Below are 21,613 nucleotides of genomic sequence, written 5' to 3' on the forward strand. Positions count from 1 at the left end.
CCAGACCTCTACATCCACCTCCTGCGCCCCTCCTGCACCCCTCCTGCCCTACACATTTATGTTCCCATCTCTTCAACCACAGCATCCCTGAACAGCCCTTCTCCACCTCACAGATGTGCTCATGTTGTCCTTGGAGATTTCCCTGTGCAAACAAAGCTTCTCTTCCCCCTCCGTCTCTCTCTGATTCCACCCCCTCTGCCTCTCCCTCTTTCCATCTCGGCTGCTCTCTCCCCCCTCGATTTCACACCAATGAGCATGCCGCGTGTAGCTCCCACTCGCTGGCATCAGTAACACAAGATATCTTCAGTTCCGAGCTGTACAGATTCATACAAATACACACCAGCATTGGCTAGAAGGAGGCTGCGTTCTGCCAAAACACACGTTGGGGATAGGCAGTGATAAATAAGAAGGGGAGAAAGAGTCCAGCATCTCTCGCACACATCAGACTCAAGGTAAAGGATCCATAATTATTTATTGGATGACAAAGTGTTATGTAATTCTTCTGTGGACACGGCTCTAGGCATTATGTGCATCTTTGTCATTCTAAATGGTCCATGGGGCTGATTATTATCTGCTGCTTTGAATGGAGGCTTAATGTGACATCAGTGAAAACACTGTTGATGAAGTGATCTGCCGTCTATGTGGCTAGTATTGAAAAACAGTAATCAAACTATTGCAGGGGAGAAATGCAAGCTGCATTCAAGAGTGGTCTCCTATTACCTATTAACCAGCTAATGCTATGGGTGTTTGTATACACTGTGTGTGGCTGCATGTCCAAATTTCTCTCCAACTGATTGCTTATTCACGCATGCTTTCAATCCCATTTCCTGTGAGCACTATTGAAAATCAGTTCACACCCTCCCACCTTCCCTCCCTTGATGCTGAAAGCTCTGAGGGCTTTTCAGTCCAGTAAATGTCACTCATCAGAGCTATCAAAGATGGAGTATTAGGCTTTGAAGCCCACACAAGTTCTACCTCAGGCTGAGGTGCATTCAGCCCTTCCATAACACTCAGAAGTTTCACTTGTGAACCCTTCCACTACATGCCCTACCTTTGCATGTCATTGACCATGACACTTATCATATCTCATATTAATTAGTGAGCATTAGAGGTACTGTTAGGAGGAATTTGCTTCCTCTGAACAGGGCCAAGCTAGATGTTTCCCCCTACTGCCAGTCTTTGTGCTAAACTAAGCTAGGCAGCAACTAATGATTGCTTCTTATGTACCATACAAACATAAGAGTGGTATTGATCTTCACACCAACTCATACAAGACAGTAAGTAAGCTTTTTCCTACCAACATGTCTTGTTACATTCCTTTAGCCAAGTAGTTTGATTTCCCTAAACATAATAATAAAATCAGCACAAAATCATCAACTTAGCAGGAGCAGATATTGTAAGAAAAACAAATAAAATATACTTACAGTAAACGTTTTGCAGACAGTATGAAGATGCATAGTGAGTAGTTTGCTTGTTTCAACCCATTTGCCAGAACAAGTGTTGGTATACATTTCTGCAAACCACAGATGTTACATTTTTCTGTTTCATATGTAACAAATATGTTGAAATGTTACGTTTCTTTACATTCAATTTTTAACATGTGACTAGATTTAGGCACAAGAAATGCTTGGATGTGGTTAGGAAAACATTGTATTTTATCTTAAAATATCCTGGTGTTGTCGCCACAACCACCGCTGGAAATGTGCCGACGTTGCCTTAAAAAATACCTAGTTTTTGCCGCCACAACCACCGCCAAAAATGTGCAAACATCACCTCAAAAAATACCCAGTTATCGGTGCCACAAACACTGCTAGAAATACAGTACAGGCCAAAAGTTTGGACACACCTTCTCATTCAATGCGTTTTCTTTATTTTCATGACTATTTACATTGTAGATTCTCACTGAAGGCATCAAAACTATGAATGAACACGTGGAGTTATGTACTTAACAAAAAAAGGTGAAATAACTGAAAACATGTTTTATATTCTAGTTTCTTCAAAATAGCCACCCTTTGCTCTGATTACTGCTTTGCACACTCTTGGCATTCTCTCCATGAGCTTCAAGAGGTAGTCACCTGAAATGGTTTCCACTTCACAGGTGTGCCTTATCAGGGTTAATTAGTGGAATTTCTTGCTTTATCAATGGGGTTGGGACCATCAGTTGTGTTGTGCAGAAGTCAGGTTAATACACAGCCGACAGCCCTATTGGACAACTGTTAAAATTCATATTATGGCAAGAACCAATCAGCTAACTAAAGAAAAACGAGTGGCCATCATTACTTTAAGAAATGAAGGTCAGTCAGTCCGGAAAATTGCAAAAACTTTAAATGTGTCCCCAAGTGGAGTCGCAAAAACCATCAAGCGCTACAACGAAACTGGCACACATGAGGACCGACCCAGGAAAGGAAGACCAAGAGTCACCTCTGCTTCTGAGGATAAGTTCATCCGAGTCACCAGCCTCAGAAATCCGAAGTTTAACAGCAGCTCAGATCAGAGACCAGATGAATGCCACACAGAGTTCTAGCAGCAGACCCATCTCTAGAACAACTGTTAAGAGGAGACTGCGCGAATCAGGCCTTCATGGTCAAATAGCTGCTAGGAAACCACTGCTAAGGAGAGGCAACAAGCAGAAGAGATTTGTTTGGGCCAAGAAACACAAGGAATGGACATTAGACCAGTGGAAATCTGTGCTTTGGTCTGATGAGTCCAAATTTGAGATCTTTGGTTCCAACCGCCGTGTCTTTGTGAGACGCAGAAAAGGTGAACGGATGGATTCCACATGCCTGGTTCCCACTGTGAAGCATGGAGGAGGAGGTGTGATGGTGTGGGGGTGTTTTGCTGGTGACACTGTTGGGGATTTATTCAAAATTGAAGGCACACTGAACCAGCATGGCTACCACAGCATCCTGCAGCGACATGCCATCCCATCCGGTTTGCGTTTAGTTGGACGATCATTTATTTTTCAACAGGACAATGACCCCAAACACACCTCCAGGCTGTGTAAGGGCTATTTGACCAAGAAGGAGAGTGATGGAGTGCTGCGGCAGATGACCTGGCCTCCACAGTCACCGGACCTGAACCCAATCCAGATGGTTTGGGGTGAGCTGGACCGCAGAGTGAAGGCAAAGGGGCCAGCAAGTGCTAAACACCTCTGGGAACTCCTTCAAGACTGTTGGAAAACCATTTCAGGTGACTACCTCTTGAAACTCATCGAGAGAATGCCAAGAGTGTGCAAAGCAGTAATCAGAGCAAAGGGTGGCTATTTTGAAGAAACTAGAATATAAAACATGTTTTCAGTTATTTCACCTTTTTTTGTTAAGTACATAACTCCACATGTGTTCATTCATAGTTTTGATGCCTTCAGTGAGAATCTACAATGTAAATAGTCATGAAAATAAAGAAAACGCATTGAATGAGAAGGTGTGTCCAAACTTTTGGCCTGTACTGTATGCCGACCTTAATCACAATTGGAAATGTTAAATTGTTGTTAAAAACATGGCAGGCCTCAAACAGTGGCCTTCTGCTGTTTGCTGCCTGTTAACTGCTCACCGAAGTTTCCACCATTCACCATCCCCATCTTCTCCTGATAGAAAAACTCAGCTCGTATAAATGTAATCTGAACTACATCATGTCAGAAATGCTGATATAATGCATATGAAACACACAAATGTATTGCATCAATTGTTTGCAGAGATGTGCTATGCCAAATTTTTGTTCATGACAGTTTTCTTTATGGTCATATGCTCCAGGCTCATTACTGCAAATGTAGCCTACACTGCTACATGTAGCCTACACTGCTACATGTAGCCTCATGCTAACAGGAAACCATGTAATCTTGGTTACCAGTTCCATTAAATTCTCTCTGATTTTGGATTCTATTCCTGGAACATGTTTGGTTGTGAAGAATTTGGTTTGGATGCTTTTATTAGTGATTTTTCACAGTAGAAAGTGTTGCTATATTCCATTTACAATCATTCTCCAGCTGCAAGTGTGCTGCTACATGTAGCTACATGCTAACGTCCGGGAAACCAGTAATCTTGGTTGCCGATGTTTTTTAATTTCTCCCTGATTTCAGATCATGTTTCATGCTGGAACATGTCAGGTTGTGAATATTTTGGTTTAAAAGCTATATTAGTGATTTTTCACAGTAGAGAATGTACACTCCATTATAGTCATTCCTCTGGCTGCAAAGATGGTGCAAAGTTGCCAAGAGCGCAGGTGACCTGGAGATGCTGACCAATCAGTGCAGACTGTGCTTTTTCAGGAGGGGGACTTAAAGAGACAGGCACTTAAAAGGAGCGTTTTAGACAGAGGATGAATTCAGGTGCTCCAGCACAGACTGTATGGGAAGAATAAAGTGCTTTTCGAACATCAAAAAATGTAAACATGTTCTAGTAGGAACCTTGAATACAAGTATGAACCTGAAAATAAACATAATAAGACCCCTTTCAAAAATTTTAAATTTTTGAAGCTGTGGGCACCAAAAACAAAATTCCATTAACTTTAATTATATTCAGGTAGCAGCAAAAACTTCAGATGCACATATTAAAAATCCAAGATGGTAAGATACCACTGGAGGTAACTTGTACAAACATGTAGCCTTTCTTTTGTTCCACTCTCACTGTGTAAAGCAGTATTGTCACTACATGTTTTGATTCAAGCATGAGCAAGTGTCCCAAGTCCTTGCTACATGCATACTGTATGACAACACAGTTTCAAATTCTTCATGAGAGGCAGTAGACAGAGCGTCAGGCCAACGTGTGGAACAGCTTTCTGCAAATACCTGGAACACACTGATTACATAAGTGGCTAAAGGCTGGAGACATGGGAGATGTGCACTCCGTCTAAAGCACTGAACAGTAAAATTAAAGCTGAACGGAACAAAACAACCTGCATCACAGAGTTTGTTACACGGGGTGGTGAGGGTGACTGGTTGGATGTGCTAAATCACTGCAAATATCTAGAATGTTTTCAAACACATGACAGCCATTTTGCTTTTCTTCAGTCAGCCATGGAATTGATAAATTACTTCCAGTCCTCATGCACCTTAATATAACTTCATCACCGTTCTGTAAACTTTGATGCAAGATCAAAAATCTAAGATTTGCATGTATATTTCTGCTCCAGATTGCACTGGATGGTTAGAGCTCATTAGCAAAACCCAACTACAGCCCCAAATCCTGAATAACTTGTCAGCTATTAATTCTTACTCTTTTTATCCCAACACTACCCTAAACAAGAAATTCAGCATGGCCATAAAAAGCCCAGTCAGTCCAGTCACATCCCATCATGTTTGGATATAGCCTACAGTCCCGGACAAGCTCTAATTTTATCACCAAGCAAAATGTTCTCTAAAGGCTACTGCAAGTCAGTGCAGTGTTCTTATCATCCCGGGCACCCCTGGCATGCATGTGATTTTAATAAATCTGTCCAGTCAGAAACAGGCAGATTTACTTGAGTGTAATCTGACATAGCTCTGAGTCAAATGCTTGGCCAAACATTGCTCAGCCTTGTTTGCCCTCCTGTTACCTGTGAGGTGAGTGAGAGTGGAAAGAGATACAAGCACAGTCAGTTTTGGGATTTGTCTGAGGTGAAAGCAAATATGGATAACAGGTTTTTTCAAGAGGCATGTCATAATGTGACAGTGGCTGTAAGGGGGCTTATTGGATTTTAAAGCATACTGCGCTCAATTAAAGCTGGACATTTTGCCATTGCTTGTGGTTAGTTTTAGTTTATTAATTCAGCTAAATATTATTATATAATTATAATTAAAATTATTATTATCAATGAATCAAATAATTCTTTAATGTCTCTCATGACCAATAATAAGAAGAACAAATCACCTGACTTTGCAGCCAACCTCATGACAGAATATTTCATTGACTTACTGTTGTCTCATTGCCTTATTGTCTTGGATTTACAGCACATTTTTTGCTGACTCTTACCACTCTCGCCAACTCCCACAGCAACGGGCTATACTACCTGCTCAGCAACAAGCAGTAGTCAGACAAAGTTAGCAACTGGCTGGTAAACACAGTGGAGCATTTAGCAGTTGGAAGAGTTGGTAGACACAAACTGAGCTGGAAAAAAAGTAAATATTGTACTTGCATTTTGCAGGTCAGCTGAAAGTCAACTCCAAATGAATGCTAATTTTGCTCTGTGCATACTGGATGTGTACTGCTAACACATTTGCTCTGTGAGTTCACTGTATGCCCCCAAGAAGGCAAAGAAGGGTTTTTGCTAATGATTGGAGTAGTGACAAACTCAGGATAAGTTAAGATGGATTTATACTTGTGCTTCAGCTCTATGCAGAGCCTACACTGTACCCTACGCCTTTGTGAGGATTTATACTTGTGCGGTGGTGTATCACTCTGCAGTTACACCTCCAAAACACTAGTCGGCGGCAGGGTTTCTGTTAAGTGCTGTAAAGTTTAGTTGATTCAAAACACACTTTAAACATGGCTCTATGACGACAATTTCAATTAGTATACAAACTGGTTTGACTATATAACTCGCAGAATTTACAGACAAAGGGTCTCATTCATGAAACGTGAGCAGAAGGAATCTGTGTGTAAACTGTTTGCAGACAGAAATTTGCGTGCATGTCCACATTCATCAATATTTTAATAGCTCTGATCTTTTCATAGCTACTAACAAAATCTACTCCTGCTCCTGACCACTCGTAGTGCTTTTAGTAGTAAGTAAGTAGTAAATTTAGTAAAATACATAAATATTGCTTTTCACTATTGGAAATTACAATTTTAATTCGTAATGCGCTCTGCTATGTACACAATACACAGATGCCTTTGAAACACGTAATCTAAACATGACAAAAATATTAAAAATATAACACATTTAGTTAAAGTAGTTGGCAGTTAGCAGGTTTAAGATCCAGATTAGGTTCATGATTGTGAATTATCTATGTAAATCGACTCAATAGACTACACGTTCTTTCTACATGTTGAATGATGATAATAAAAATATCCGTAAGGACAGCCGGATCACAGCCTCTTCGGCCTCGGTGCCTGGGTTCAGCAGGAGCAGCAGGTGGTGGAGCCACCAAGGAGCACGCGCCAGCTGAAAGAATTATTTGAGAGAACACGTTTTTTTTTTTTTGTTTTTTTTTGTGGCTTTTTGATCATTTGAATGAATAAATCTGATTTGAAAAATGTTTAATTTACATTGTATAAAACAGAGCTTTAGGCTATTGAGATTCAAATAATTTGAAGACGATGCATACAAACTGCTGTAGGCTATATCATTTGTTAAAATACATGTTAAATAGCTCTACATTCCAACAGCCATCACTGATTTAGAGTTTATCCATTACGCACAAAACATCTCTGGTTTCCCGTTCCCACTTCATTCAAAACCCCACAAATGAATCTTCTGTTTGTTTGGTGACCGCTGTATTTTTTTTGTGTGTGTGTGCTTATGCGTTCCTTTGCCTCCAGTTTCATATCAAACCATTTACGCTTCACCTCTGACATGGTTCTTTGTATCACGGAGACAACATTAACAGCATCTGTTACCTCCCTCCAGGCCTTCTCTTTGCCTGTCCCTGTCACACCACTACTAACTGAAGAAAATAAAATGTTTTTTCTTAAGTCCACTTCACCCAAAATTATTTCGATCTCCACTTCGGAAAAAATCTTTTTTCTTTCTCTCTCTTTCTTTCTTTGCGCCATGACTGACAGGTCGACAGGATGCACCTACACCTCCTTATATGGTGGTCATTGGCTATTCATGGGCGGGGATTTATGCTAATTGCTGATTACCGGGAGCGCGCTGTCACTTTATAGTGGATTGGCATTCATGATCATACACACGTGTTTACAATCAAATCTGAGTTTCCCGCAGCGTTCCTGAATCCAGAGTAGGTTTTTAGTAGCGTAGGCTTTTATGTGCAAATCTACACACAGATTTAGTCACTTTTCATGAATAAGACCAAAGCATCTGTCTTTTGCTGGACACATTTTCCCCACAAACACAACATGCTAAAGTTTTTAGCACAGATCTGTGGCATTATACATTGTATAAATTAGCCTCGTGGCTAGCGGAGATTTCCTCTACTCATATGAAGCCAGGGACAACAGCAACATTAAACAAAAGTAACGCATCCATTACAACTCACAAGGTTCAATAACAAAACAACTGTCTTATACTAAACACGTTTTCCAAACAAATACAACTTGCTCATGGTAATAGCACAGGCCTATGGCATATTAGCTTACATTGTATAAATTAGCCTAACGACTAGCGGAGATTTCCTCTGCTCATATGAGGCCAGGATAAATCACACACAAGACTTAAAATGTTATGGGCCTTTATTGTCTTCATAATTTATTGTTTCTTATCTGTGAAATAAAAGTAAATACAAGCTTTGTTTCCACTGAGGGAAATGGTTTTCAGCTTACTAATATAGACGAGTTCTGCTTCGCCACTACGTGTAGTTACATTTCTGGGGAGGTGCATGTCAGGCTACATAGGTTACAGCATGCAGAGTACGGCGTTAATTTGACACAGAAGTATACTTTAGCCTTCATACTAGTTGGGAAGGTGCATGGCTCCAGAATAGCAACATCAACCTTATCAAGAAACTGACTTGTACTTAATTTTTTATTTTTTTTTTATTATTCAAATTTTAAAAGAAATCACAGGACAAGCAGTTATGAATGAATGAATAGTTAAAAGTAGTAGTTAATTAGTGGTGTAAAATTAAAGAGGGGTATATAATTAAATATTGCTCACCTCATAACTTCATAGCTCAGCTTTGCTCGTCACATTCATGCACACTGGAGTGATGACAGATGTTAATGAGCAGAACCTCATTTAATCTTATGAAGTGTTTTTTACTGTTCCATTTGCACCTGACAACAGTTCCTACTCGCTGGCTGTTCCCAAATCAACTCCTTACGTAACAGAGAGGTTTTCCCCATCTGGGATAAAGGCAAGTAACCCAGACTGTCAAAATATCCAAAAGACTAAATTCCCTTCTAATCTTTAACAGATATAAATGGCAATCATAAATTAAGCATATACAGTAAAAATCAAATTATATATTTTGGCCACGTGTTACCTTAAATTTTAACCAAGTTGCCTTATATAGTATAATATAGTAGTGACTTACCCATGGGATATGGATGTACCTTGTCTTTCATCTGATGCATACTGGGACTCACTTCAGCATGTGCATAAGCATAAAACAACTTAAGGTATGGGTGGATGGATGAACAAAAATAGCTCTATTAATAGCATTTATTGAATAGTTTTACAGATACCTCCCATCAGGCTGCTTCTTTCTAGCCACTAGCACTAATTTAATGTGCACCTTTTATTGTCTATTCAAAGTGTGAAAACTTATTTTCTGCTTTCAGAATTACAAATGAAAATAGAAAGGTTCATACATGTCTGATAATATTTCATATTAGGAGAATTGCAGCAGTGTTAAAAATGCTTTTATGAGCTTTTACATGTTTTTCAGTGCAAGTCTGTATTAAAAAGTGATAACAGCAGAGCACCTGCAGGCAGGACAGTAACATTAATCCAAATGAACATGACTGTACCTCAGTGCAAAGATTATGAACGTAGTAATATTTGTAGAGCAGATGGGTGATCTTTTTCAGGTTGCCAAACACGCTGCAGAAATATATACATAATGCACCATGTCCCTGTCAGACTTGCACAATGCATTTCTATTCTTTTGGAGATTAAATTATAAGCTGCTGAGGCTTGTAGACGGGACACAGATTAAGTAGATGCAAAATAAATAGATAGGAGGCTCTGCGTGGGGAGTGACATTAATCTAACCATACATAAGTGTACCTTTCTGAGCAGAAAAATAGATGAAAATAGAATCAGGGCATTATGGGCTAAAAAGCCCCCTGAGTAGCTTTATCCCAGGTTGACCCATCATACTGTTGATGTGAGCAATGTGCTCAGGTGTCATCACAGGAAGCCAAGAAGAGGAGTGAGGGGCTGCAGGGTTATGGAATATGATGCATAGCAAGAAACAGAATTACCTACTCCAGAGTTTTAAGTCTATTACTTATTATCTTCTAATATTACGTCCCCACATTACGTTATTGAAGGTGAATATAACATTTAAACAAGAGCTTATTAATTGTGTTTTTTATTACCAGCTGCAACAATGTCATGACTGCTGGTGATGTTTTATCCTTGTGTGTGTGTGTGTGTGTGTGTGTGTGGTATCATGGCAAAATGTGGTTTTAAGTCTGTCTGTATCTGTGGACAGACTTGGTCAATGCAATATCATCACAACTGTGAAAGATGCATAAAGTCATAAAACTTTACAGATCAAAATGAAGGTTAAGTTTGAAAATGGATGTGGTCAGAGCAAACAGGGTAGAAGAAGGAGGGTAGGAATTAGGGAGGGTCCCAGTGGGCCCCCATTTTACACCCCTGTCCAGGGGAATAAATATAGTCAGGGCAGTTGCACTGGGGCCTGTGGGGGCCCTTGCAATGATTTAGAGTGCCACCTTAGAACTAAACCTGCGTTTATAAAAAATAAAAAATAGATAAATAAAAACAAATATGCCTTCAAAAATGCAAACCCATCTCTGTCAAGATTTTTTTTGTCTTTATCTTTACTTTTTGGGTAAAATAGTCAGTAGCAATCCATAACACAATCAAATGCTTATTCTACATCTATTTAAAAAAATACTCTCTATAAACTATATGTAAAAAAAAACAAAAAAACAAAACCATATTATTGATATTTTTTTATTTTCTTTTATATTTTTGTCATGTATGCATGATGATTTTGGTAACATGTATGTTAATGCTGTCTAATGTCAAGTCTCTATTTGATCATGTGACAAGATGATATGATCTGGTAGCTAGTTAAGGTGCAAAATCTGTCAGGACTGAAAAGCTGAGCACATCTAAGCCCAGCGAGCAGTCATGCCTTTCAAACATAAAAGTGTCAGTGAGAGAGAAAGAAGAAATCAAACAGGAGGAGAAAGTGGCAAAGCTCCCTAAATAAGATTCCTTTGGATTTTGGATACAGTAGCCAGTGGTGTGTGTATGCACCTTATAACTAGCAGCTAGCATGCATTAGGGCCCGTCACAACAGAGTGCACTGGGGCCCATCGTATCTACCTTATGCTACTGCTCCTGCCTTACAAAACTTTACAGATATGTAGTTGAGATCATAATGAAGGCCGAGTTTGAAGACAGCTGTGGTCCGAGCAAGGGCGCCAGAGGAAGGGGAGTAGGAAAAAGGAAAGGAGGCATTGCCACAACCCCAACAAACACACATACTCAGCACCCCTAGCAGAAGTCCTGGATTGCTGTGTTTCAGCTAGAGTGATCCCAGGTGTCTAGTTTTGAAAACTAGCTTTTACAGCATAATTATTATTGATCGTTACATAACTAGTCAATACTGAATTGAGTGGTAAACTGAAAATCAGTTTCTGGAAATATCATTTCTGTGGACATTTTTGACCATATTTTTTTATGCTGTGGACCAACAGGGGCAGACGATACTCATGGTTGAAAAAAGACACAAGTGCCCACAAAGACAGAAATAATTGTAAAAAAAAATAGGTGTTATTTGCAACCAAAATATACTCTGTTACATAAGTGTCTCTATGCAGACCCACTCCTAATGCCCTGTTTGCATATCAACCCTCCACCTCTTCCACCACTCATTCTACCTGTCAGTGAGGAGGACAGCAGAGGACTTTAATTGGACTGATTGCACCACGCCGGCAAGACTCCAACAGTTTCAGACCAGCTGTACGTGTGAATATTACTCACAGCTGAGGCTATATATAGAACCTGTTTATTAATTCATCACAAGTACCTGTGAGCCAGCGGTGATGACAACTCAATCATTGATATTAAACATCAAAAAGATCATCAACACTTCACTTTATGACAGTGTTAAACAGATTTTTTATCTGCTTCACAAGGAAAAACAGGAATAAAATCATGCATGTGATGTAAATAAAAAGAATGATAAAATCTGCCACACAAAAGCAAAATTAAGTTTTTTAATGCTCCTTTGACCTACATTTTATAAATCATTATGTAGACTGCAAAAAAAAAAAAAAAATTAATGTCAAGTTGTTCTTTATATAAATATCAGCTTATGTGTAGGAAATGCATTTTTTCTGCACACTGTGTATTCCCAGAAGCACTTTCCGTGCTGGCCTTGACACACTAGCGCCTGTTTACTGTAAACACCAGTGACCAGAGTCCTCTGGCACAAGGGAAAGTACACATACAAAAAAGTACCAAAAAAATAATTGCTTTAATCCAGTCCACTCCCTTAAAAAGCATTTGTTAATGTGGCAAAAATGCTCATCGTTATTACTTTTACCAACTTACACTATCATTTTTTTTAAAGTTTTCAGAAAGACAGCAACACGTGGGCACAGAGAGACAAGTCTGAGAGAGGCAATGGTGTTTGTAGCTGCAGGGGTTTCTGGATCAGAGTAGCGACTCCTCGGGCCAGAGTGTGCTCTGGATAGTCCTGTCCAGCCTGCTGGGCCATCACAACAGATGTGTGTGAGGACAGAAATGAACCCAAATTCCTCCTTCTGTTGTTTCTAATGTTGGAAACACATCAGATGGTCTGACACATACTTGGTGGTCTGACTGCGGGCAGTCGGGCTTCCGCTCTCGAGGCAGTATAGCACACAAATACACACGTGCAAACACACAAGTGCAAGACCACAGTCGTGCTCTTGTGACTCAAGTCCCGAATCTGACAGCTTGGCTGCAGAGAGGAAAGGGACATGCCCGGACTTGCCAGGACTGAAGTGCTGTTCAGTCACCCTCCATAACTTGTCATCTGAGTCACTGTGCATCTTAATTAGCCTGAAAACAACCCAAACTGTGTCCTGGAAAGAATGAAAAGTAAAAGCTAGATGATGAATGTAATTACATTTTAATACAGTGGGGACTGATAACACAAAATATGAGAGACATCCAGTACTGTGGGATTTAAAGATCCCCGCCTCTTCTTTGTTCAGCATGGATGATGAGCAAATGCTATTCTTTTATTTCTCTTCTCATCCTAAAACTTGAAAGCTTTTATTTTATTTGCTGTACAGACCTACTATTACACATATATCTACAAATTCTGTGACTGTCTGCCATTTCTAAAATGCCTCTGATTAGCCCCGAGGAACATGATGGTTCCTTCAGTGGCATTTGGTGGACTATTTTTGAGCCGTTTTCTCTTTAAATAAATCCGCAAAAACAGGCCACACTGTGTCCTAGAAGGAAATCATCCCGACAGCTCAGTGGTTCTGCAGAGATAAGACAAGTCAGTGATTCTGTTTTAATTTGTGTGAAAACGTGGAGGTGGGAAAGAAGCTGACAGTGAGCGAGTGAATTCATTAACAAGTTAATGAATTAAAGTTAATTAATGGATATGTGAGAGACGACTACTAATGAGTGAGGCTGTAAAAAAAGTAGGACATGTCCAATGATATTGTATGGGGGGGCATTTTAGACAGAACATTCACAAACATTTGGGAACTTTTGAATTAAACCTAAAGGAATAATTTGACATTTTGAGAAATATGCTTATTTGCTGTCTTTGCAAGAGTTGGATGAGAGGAGTAATATCATTCTCATGTCTGTAGGGTAAATATGAAGTGAAATGAATATTTATTTATTAATTTATTGTCTATAACCATTGCTAAATATTGCTGGTGGTGGTTTAGTAAGTAAGTAAGTACTAGTAGTAGTACAAACATGGGCAGATTATGACAAAATGGGACCCTGGGCACAGATATGCTAAGGGCCCCACCACCTCTCCTACGTTGGAGTCATTTCGTGTCTCCATGTTTTTGTTTTGAGTCTTATTTAATGTGTTTGTGTTATTTTGACTCTTTTTATAGTTATTTTGTGTCTCTTTGCAGTTCCTTTGAATCTAAAGTTGTGGTCATTTTCAGTCTCTTCCTGGTTGGGACATGTTAATTTAGGTGACATTTTGCAGATGAAGGCCAAGGGCCATCTGGCATTTTGGGCCCCTGGACATGTGCTCGGTACGCCTGTTCGGTAATCCATCCATGAGTACTAGTAGTAACAGAATTGTGTGCTCTGTATTACAAATGTAAAATTCAAATTATCTATAGGAATGGACTTGGTGATTGTCATTGTTCAGATTCTTTATTATATGCATGGCAAATATACAGAAGCAGTTGTTGATCTCAGGCTCCTTCCAACAATGTGCATTAAATATGTATTTGAAAAAGAAAAAACTCATGCAAGTAAAAGCAAAATAAGAATATAAGACATTAAATTGTACAGGTTAAATTATAAGGCTAAAATACATGCATAAATCAAATGTTCTTTATATGACACTCGCAGCATTAATATAACAGCAAACCACTACCTGCTATGTAAAGACATGGTGGAGTAATGGCATCCTGAGCAGAGAATGAAATCAAGCTCCCTCTGTGTGTGTGTTGTTATCAGAGCTGGTCAGTGGTTTGTTGTGGTAAGCGGGTCAAGCCATACGTGCATGTTACTACATGTATATCCTACTGGCTAGCTCATTGCTGCCGCTTTTGCATTGCTTCAGACAGCAGTTACTGCTGATATTGGGATGAGGTCGTGGACGTGTATCACCTGCCCTCCTGTTCCCCCAGCTCAACCACCTCTGTGTTGTGAACCATATCCAAACAACTTACACACTCTGATTTTTGCAAAGAGCTCCTTTAAATATAAAGTAAAAGTAATATTACAGTATTGCAAACAGATAAACTAGATGTAAACAGCAATGCAGTAAATACATATGTGCATAACGAGAAGTAATAAATATATATAGTCACACAGAGGTGTAAATAGTTTGTGAAACAGTAAGCAAAGTATATGAAGGTAAAGTGATGCTATAATGGTAAATATAAACGTTTAATGGGGTGTTAATCGGCACTATATTCATGCACGTACAGTGCTGTATAAAAACATCATGACGTAGTTTGGGAGGTTGTCCCAGATTTAGGACAAAAACGTGATCTGCTTTAATAAGACAGAGCCAAAAGTGTCCAAGAACTTGACAAGTTGTTATTTTTACCTGCACTGAGCAGGAATAAGAGCAGAGATGTGCCCCTTTCTAAAGATGTTTTTCTTTTAGCTTTTGAGCTAAAACGTCTTTAACGTCAGCATTAACGTCAGACAGTGCAGATATCGTGCACTTGAGCATCCATGCATATGTTACCATGCTGTGTATACTATAGTAGAGTATGTATACTGTCTACCTATTGGCATCAGGCCCATTTTCTACATTTTTTTAAAGCAGGAGATATAACATAGGATATTCATTTGATTTTTCTGTGTGGACATCTCTCATCTAATCTATTCATTGTTACATTAAAAAAAACCTGATTCATAATCACTTTGCAGCATGTCAGCTAATACTACACCAAGCTATAGAACTGCTGTCAGCATCCCAAAATGAGGACATTTAGGAAAATCTGAAAACCTGCATTGCACCAAGTTAGGTAACATCAAACAAGATGTCCATACACACACACACACACACACACACACACACACAATCTAGATTTTTACTTTTTAATCCACCAACCCCAACAGGCATCTCAGACGTTGAATGTCTAGTGGATGTTACTTGTACTTTCAGATTCATGAGGCACACTTGTGTATATCTGGGACATTAGAGTGCTGTTGCTGTTTTTAGCCTCCTTCCTCCAGGAGCCAGCCTTGCTGCATGGCTGAATAGAACACGCACTGCTTCCTCCTGACTACATGGATTTGTCAGGGATTTTTATAAATAGCTCAGCGGCAGCACGTGTCTGCACCACACTGCAGACCAAGAATGCAGCACACAACAGTCAGACAAATACAGATACAGATTTGTCAAGAGAGACGAGGGGAGAAGACAAAATAGAAGGGAGAGGTCTGTTATCACGTTATTGACAGTTTGGCACACACCAGAATTATCAATATATCCATGTCTCTCCTCATCATCTTCACTTGATGACCTCTGCTGAGAAAAGGCACACGCTGACACACATACAAATTCGACCATGATAAATTGTTGAAGGCTGGTTTCCTCTTCCAATATTTATGTATGAAAGCTGCTGTCAAATATGCCAATATTTAATATTTGAATTTCCATGGGTTCATGCCTCATAATAATTCAGGGCCAGATGTGTTTACATAAAATTCAAAGCACTAATTGCAGTCTGACAGCGTGTTGATGCATATACAGTCTGCATGAAATAACCTCTATTTTCTGTGTATCTCTCTCTAATTATGCAATCCATGAATGAGGGTACCTACACCTAAAAAGCAAATTCAGTGGTGGAATCAAAGATGAAGCTACGAGCAAAGGCAAAGCAAGAAAGATTTATTTGTGTTGCAGCAATTCAGAGTAATCTACATAAGATGCAAAAAATTTTTAAATGCACCTCTTATGCTTTTTCTTATTTTCCATCCTATTTTCCACCATTGTAACAATATATATATATATATATATATATATATATATATACTGGTAGATTAGACTCTTGCCATATCCGGTCGGCAAAACAGCAAAAACGTCCTTCTCGCAAAGGAAAGATTCAAGCGCCGTCTTCTGTTCCTCTTTTAGAGAAAAAGCCAAGTCTAACTCGTTCATTGTAGCGGCCAAAGCCGTTTCAAACAACTGGTGTTCATCCATAGCCATCTTGCAATGTTTACTGACTGATTCCGGACTTCGTCGTCGCAGCGCTGTCGTCATCTGTTTAGCTCGCCTCTGGCCCGCCTATATCAGATACACCGATGTGATTGGTGCAGCTCGGCTCCAAGGGCAGAGTGACTCGCTGAACAAATTCAAATTGTGCCCTAGCGAGAACTCTGGATTTCCAGGGTAGTAAACATGGAGGGACAAGGACAAAGTTGAGGCGGCGAAAGTTCAAGTGGGTCAGGCAGAAGGGGTGCTGGATGGATCCAACAAACCAAAAGACTTTCACCTGAGAGAGCAGTGTTCGTATCCCATAAGATGCTAAAGCCAATGCATGTAACAGGCAGAACTTTACATGTTGTCCCAGAACGTCAACAACTAATGCACCCACGGTACCTTGCACGTCGTATGTGGACATGGAAACCAAATGTAAATGTGTGACAAGGTCGGAGTGAGAATGTGTTGCTCTGTATCCCTTGTGTGACCCCTGGACATTTTTGTCCATTTCCAAAATTCAAAACTCCCTCACAGACAGATGAAAGGTCACGGGGGGTGATTTTTTGCATGGGGGTGTCATTCTGGGTGAAATTTCAAAATCTCAACTTTCAGCACGAAAATCCGTTATTTGACCCTGTAATGCATTTTTATCCCATCCATGACCCTTCAGGTGGACAAAAATGTCCATTTTCTAGAAGGTGCCCAACAAAAGGTCACAGGGGGGTGATTTTTTGCATGTGGGCGTCATTCTGGGTTAAATTTGAAAATCCCAACTTTCAGCATGAAAATCCATTATTTGACCCTGTAATGTAATTTTATCCCAGCAACAATACAAATGGCTAAATGACAGGTGGACATTTTTGTCCACTTGAAGGGTCATGGATGGGATAAAAATGCATTACAGGTTCAAATAATGGATTTTCATGCTGAAAGTTGGGATCCCCCCCCCCCACACACACACACACACACACACACAAGGAGTATACTGTTTCCAATGTTTGTTTTGTTTTTGTTTGTTTTTTTGCTTTTGTTTTTGTCTCATTTTTTTCTACTTTCAAGACAAGCTGACGTCAGCTGGACATATTTCTTTACATTAGGTAACTGACATGCTATATGTAGCTAGGAAAACGTGTAATCTCGGTTGCTGATTAATTTCTCCCTGATCATATTCCAGCTGTTCATGTTCGTGTCAAGATTTAGGTTTTGAAGTGTTTAATGGTGATTCACTGTAGAATGCTACATGTAGCTACATGCTAACATCAGGGAAACATGGAATCTTGGTTGCAGATATTGTTAATTTCTCCCTTATTTCGAATCATATTCTTCATGGAATATGTTCAGTTGTGAAGATTTTGAGTCATTTCACAGCAGCAATCATGGTGCAGAGAGAGGCTAAGAGCGCAGATGCAGAAGACCTGGAAATGCTGACAAATCAGAACAGACATGGGGTATTTGGGAGGGGGACTTAAGAGACACTAAAATGCAGTGTTTCAGACAGAGAGTGAATATAGGTGTTCCTGCACAAATAGTATAAGGAAGATAAAGGGCTTTTAAAACATTAAAGCATGTTCTCGTACACACCCAAAATATAAGTATGAACCTAAAAATGAGCATAATAGGTCCGCTTTAAGAAAAGATATATAAAAAGATATAAAAACATAAGGCAATAAAAAAGGTACATATGAAAAGAGTAAAATAAGATAAAAGAAAAAAGGCTAAAATTGAATAAAACTGATCAAACAGAAGATAAAAGTTATTGTGCAGAGGTGAAAAGTCCCAAATTTCCCAAAGTCCCAAACCTTTGCTGTGTAGAAACGTCAGTATCATCACATCCTATAATGTGCAGTATTGGTAAGTTGGTCTGTCTATCCATTACTTTGGTCCAGACTAAGATACTTTTTGATCAGTCCTCCTCAGCAGATGGAGCTGCCCAGTTGTCAAGGGATTGTAAAGGTTAAAATATGGTTTCTTTCTGCGCACTTTGAGCACCTGTCGTCATCTGCTGGGGATGATCGCTTGATCCAATCAAAAGCTCGAGAACAGCGGCTAAATGGACCTTGTGGTGAGATGGACTGTTAACTACTGTCTCCAACTACTGTTAAAAATCAGTCCATTTTAGCCATTGTGTCCTCCATCCCTAGCCCATCTATTAACTTTGTACATAAGCTGACTAATAACCAGAGTGCCATAAAATTTGCTGAAATGTTCTCCAGAAGATGTATCCTATTCATTTTAGTAATATACTGACCTTTTCTCCGGCACATACTAATAGTTTACTTGCGTGCAGTATGTTATGTGTGCCATGTCAGTTTTACGTACAAACACATCCATGTTCCTCAGAGGAAGAACCAAGTAATGTTTTAGATTTCGATGATCTTTAGCTTTATATTCTGTAGCCTCCATGGCTGTAGGGCTTTAAGGAAATCAATGTGCCCTGCATTAGTATGAGTACAAATGTTAGGGGTGCACGATGACTAGCGGGCCAATAATTATCGGGCCGATAACAGGAATTATTACGTCATTCCGATAAGTCTGATATCATGACGAATAGCCCCGATAACATATATAATTTTGTCAGAACGGCAGTGCCCCGCTCCCACTATGAGACCTGAATGGCCTGCAGTGAATGCTGCGTTCAAGTGACGACGGCATAATCAGAAAAACTCTTTCTGACTGGGAAAATTCAAGAATACTCCCTCATGTCAGAAAACAACTTGTTAACCCGGTCATAATTTCACACAGATGCATACACTCTCTCTCTCTCTCTCTCTCTCTCTCTCTCTCACACACACACACACACACACACAGACGCGCACGCTCTCTCTCTCTCTCACACACACACAGACACGCACACTCTCTCTCACACTTTGCACGGTATACTGGTGCCAACGGTAGACCGCGGCACTAAAACTCCACAGTACATATGATACCATAATGTTGGAGTACCGTAGTACTACGGTACCTCAGGTACCACTGCTGTGGGATAAGTTCAAAGTCCAGTCGCAAGAGGGTGATTGTCCATGCGCCGTCCAATAACAGCACACACTGTCCTATAATGGCGAATCCTGCCGGTTGTGGGTTGAACGGGGGTCACAGACACAGACAGGAATACGTATTCCTGTCAAATACGGCGGCCATAGTGCTCCGCGGCGCAACATAACGGCTTACCGGCGACGGATAAGCCCGGCTCCAGGTCCAATAATGTCCTCTTGTTGGCCTCATGACTGCTCAGAAGTACCTGAACAGCTGAGCCGCGGCAGCACACAGGTATGTGGCGTGTCAGAGGAGAAACGGGCCGATCACATTTCTCTTTGTGTCAGTAACGGCCCACAAACCTCACCGAACTTAGGGACTGTTCTTTACTTATGAAGGGACTGTTCTTTACTTGTCAGGGGAGGAGGGTGGCTGGTTGATTTTTATTTTAATTTTTTATTTTATTTTGATCCCCCCTATGTTAATCACTTATTGATGCTGTTTTTGAAGTATGAATAAGTCAATAAGTAATTTATTCCTGAAAAGTGAAAAGTGATTTACCTTTTTATAAATGACAAAAGGCACATCTGCCTCATTTAACTGTGATACTGTCACTGGTATGGTACTGTGGGTCCCAATTTTGGTACCGTGACAACACTATCTCACACACACACAGATGCACTCTCTCTCTCTCGCTCTCTTTCTCTATCTCTCTCTCTCTCCTAATATGAGATAAAAGAACAACTGAACCTCATTTACCTTAGTGAAAAGTTATTCATTTGAATGGGACCATATGCCAAAATTCTTTAAACTTATTTTTTTGTTACTATGGAATGCACGTTTTCAGTTTGTCTAACTTGTTGAGTGCAATCATTTTCTATATATATTTATTTTTTTGAACTTCTGGAATGAACTTTTTCAGTTTGTAATTCTGATGCATGTATTTGCATCAGTTCAAGGGGCCTTTATTTTTATATCAGTAAGTAATGCACCTTATTTAAATTGATGTTCATTTGAGATATCAAATAGTTTTTTTGTTTGATATCTTTTTGAAAATGTTTGAGATGCTTGTCAATAGTTTTTCATTGGAAAAAATAAGTATCTCTTCATTTAAAGAGTCAAAACTGTTTTGGTTTTGTTCATAGTATTGATGTCATGATCTTAGGTATATACTGTATATGTGTGTGTGTTATCGGTTATCAGTTATCGGTATCGGCCTTTAGGAGCTGAAAGTTATCGGTTATCGGTATCGGTTTAAAAGAAACGTTATCGTGCATCCCTAACAAATGTTAAAGGTGTTGGTGTTACTGCCATCATTGTGTGAGAAAATTATCCTAACAACACTCTTTAACAACCTTCCACATGTCTGTGGAGGACTCTGACGTAAAGCTTGCCCCTCAGGGGTAATCTTCAAACTCATAGTCTATACATAGTCTGCTACACTTTAAATATCTCCACTCATTATTTTTTCAGTCCTTTCTGAAAATAGCTATACATTAACAAATGAAGTGCACTTTGAGATTATGACTCATATGCTGTAGATGACACGCAAGCTACCTTTCCACTCCAGTGCATCTCTTTTATATAACATCTGGGTTTCTGGGGCAGACAGCTTCATACCTACACTGCTTTCAAAACAAGGCTGCAAAATTTCAAGTGTTTTGTTTCCTCACATTTGTTCTTGGTTGGTTAGCAAATCTTCCGAGAGAGCGTACGAACCATTAACTCTCTGCTAAATCCCAAAACAAATGCCCCTCACCTCCCATGTGGCAGGTTTTATTGATGTTTTTTAAACTCATGTTCTCTATGCAAAATCTCATATATTTACCTCTCTGATACTCACACCTGATGAAAGCAGACCGCCATCCAATATTCATTTAAAGGTAATATCAGAAACCTGATATATTAGTCCAACCAAAACACTAATGCACATGCTGTCTCTCTTGCACACACACATATTAAACTTCAAAACAAGCT

The 21,613-nt window shown here is 39.6% G+C and overlaps 1 protein-coding gene across 1 annotated transcript in view; it reads left to right on the plus strand.

The window, feature by feature from the left end:
* Nucleotides 1-313: 313 nt before the first annotated feature.
* The window catches only part of rgs8 (regulator of G protein signaling 8), a 36,727-nt gene continuing 15,427 nt past the window's right edge, over nucleotides 314-21,613 (plus strand). The window contains exon 1 of the mRNA XM_033622724.2: nucleotides 314-452. The gene's annotated coding sequence lies outside the window, so the exon portion shown is untranslated. The remainder of the gene's footprint in view (nucleotides 453-21,613) is intronic.

The sequence above is a fragment of the Epinephelus lanceolatus genome, chromosome 6 (genome assembly GCF_041903045.1).
Source record: "Epinephelus lanceolatus isolate andai-2023 chromosome 6, ASM4190304v1, whole genome shotgun sequence".
NCBI lineage: Eukaryota > Metazoa > Chordata > Actinopteri > Perciformes > Serranidae > Epinephelus > Epinephelus lanceolatus.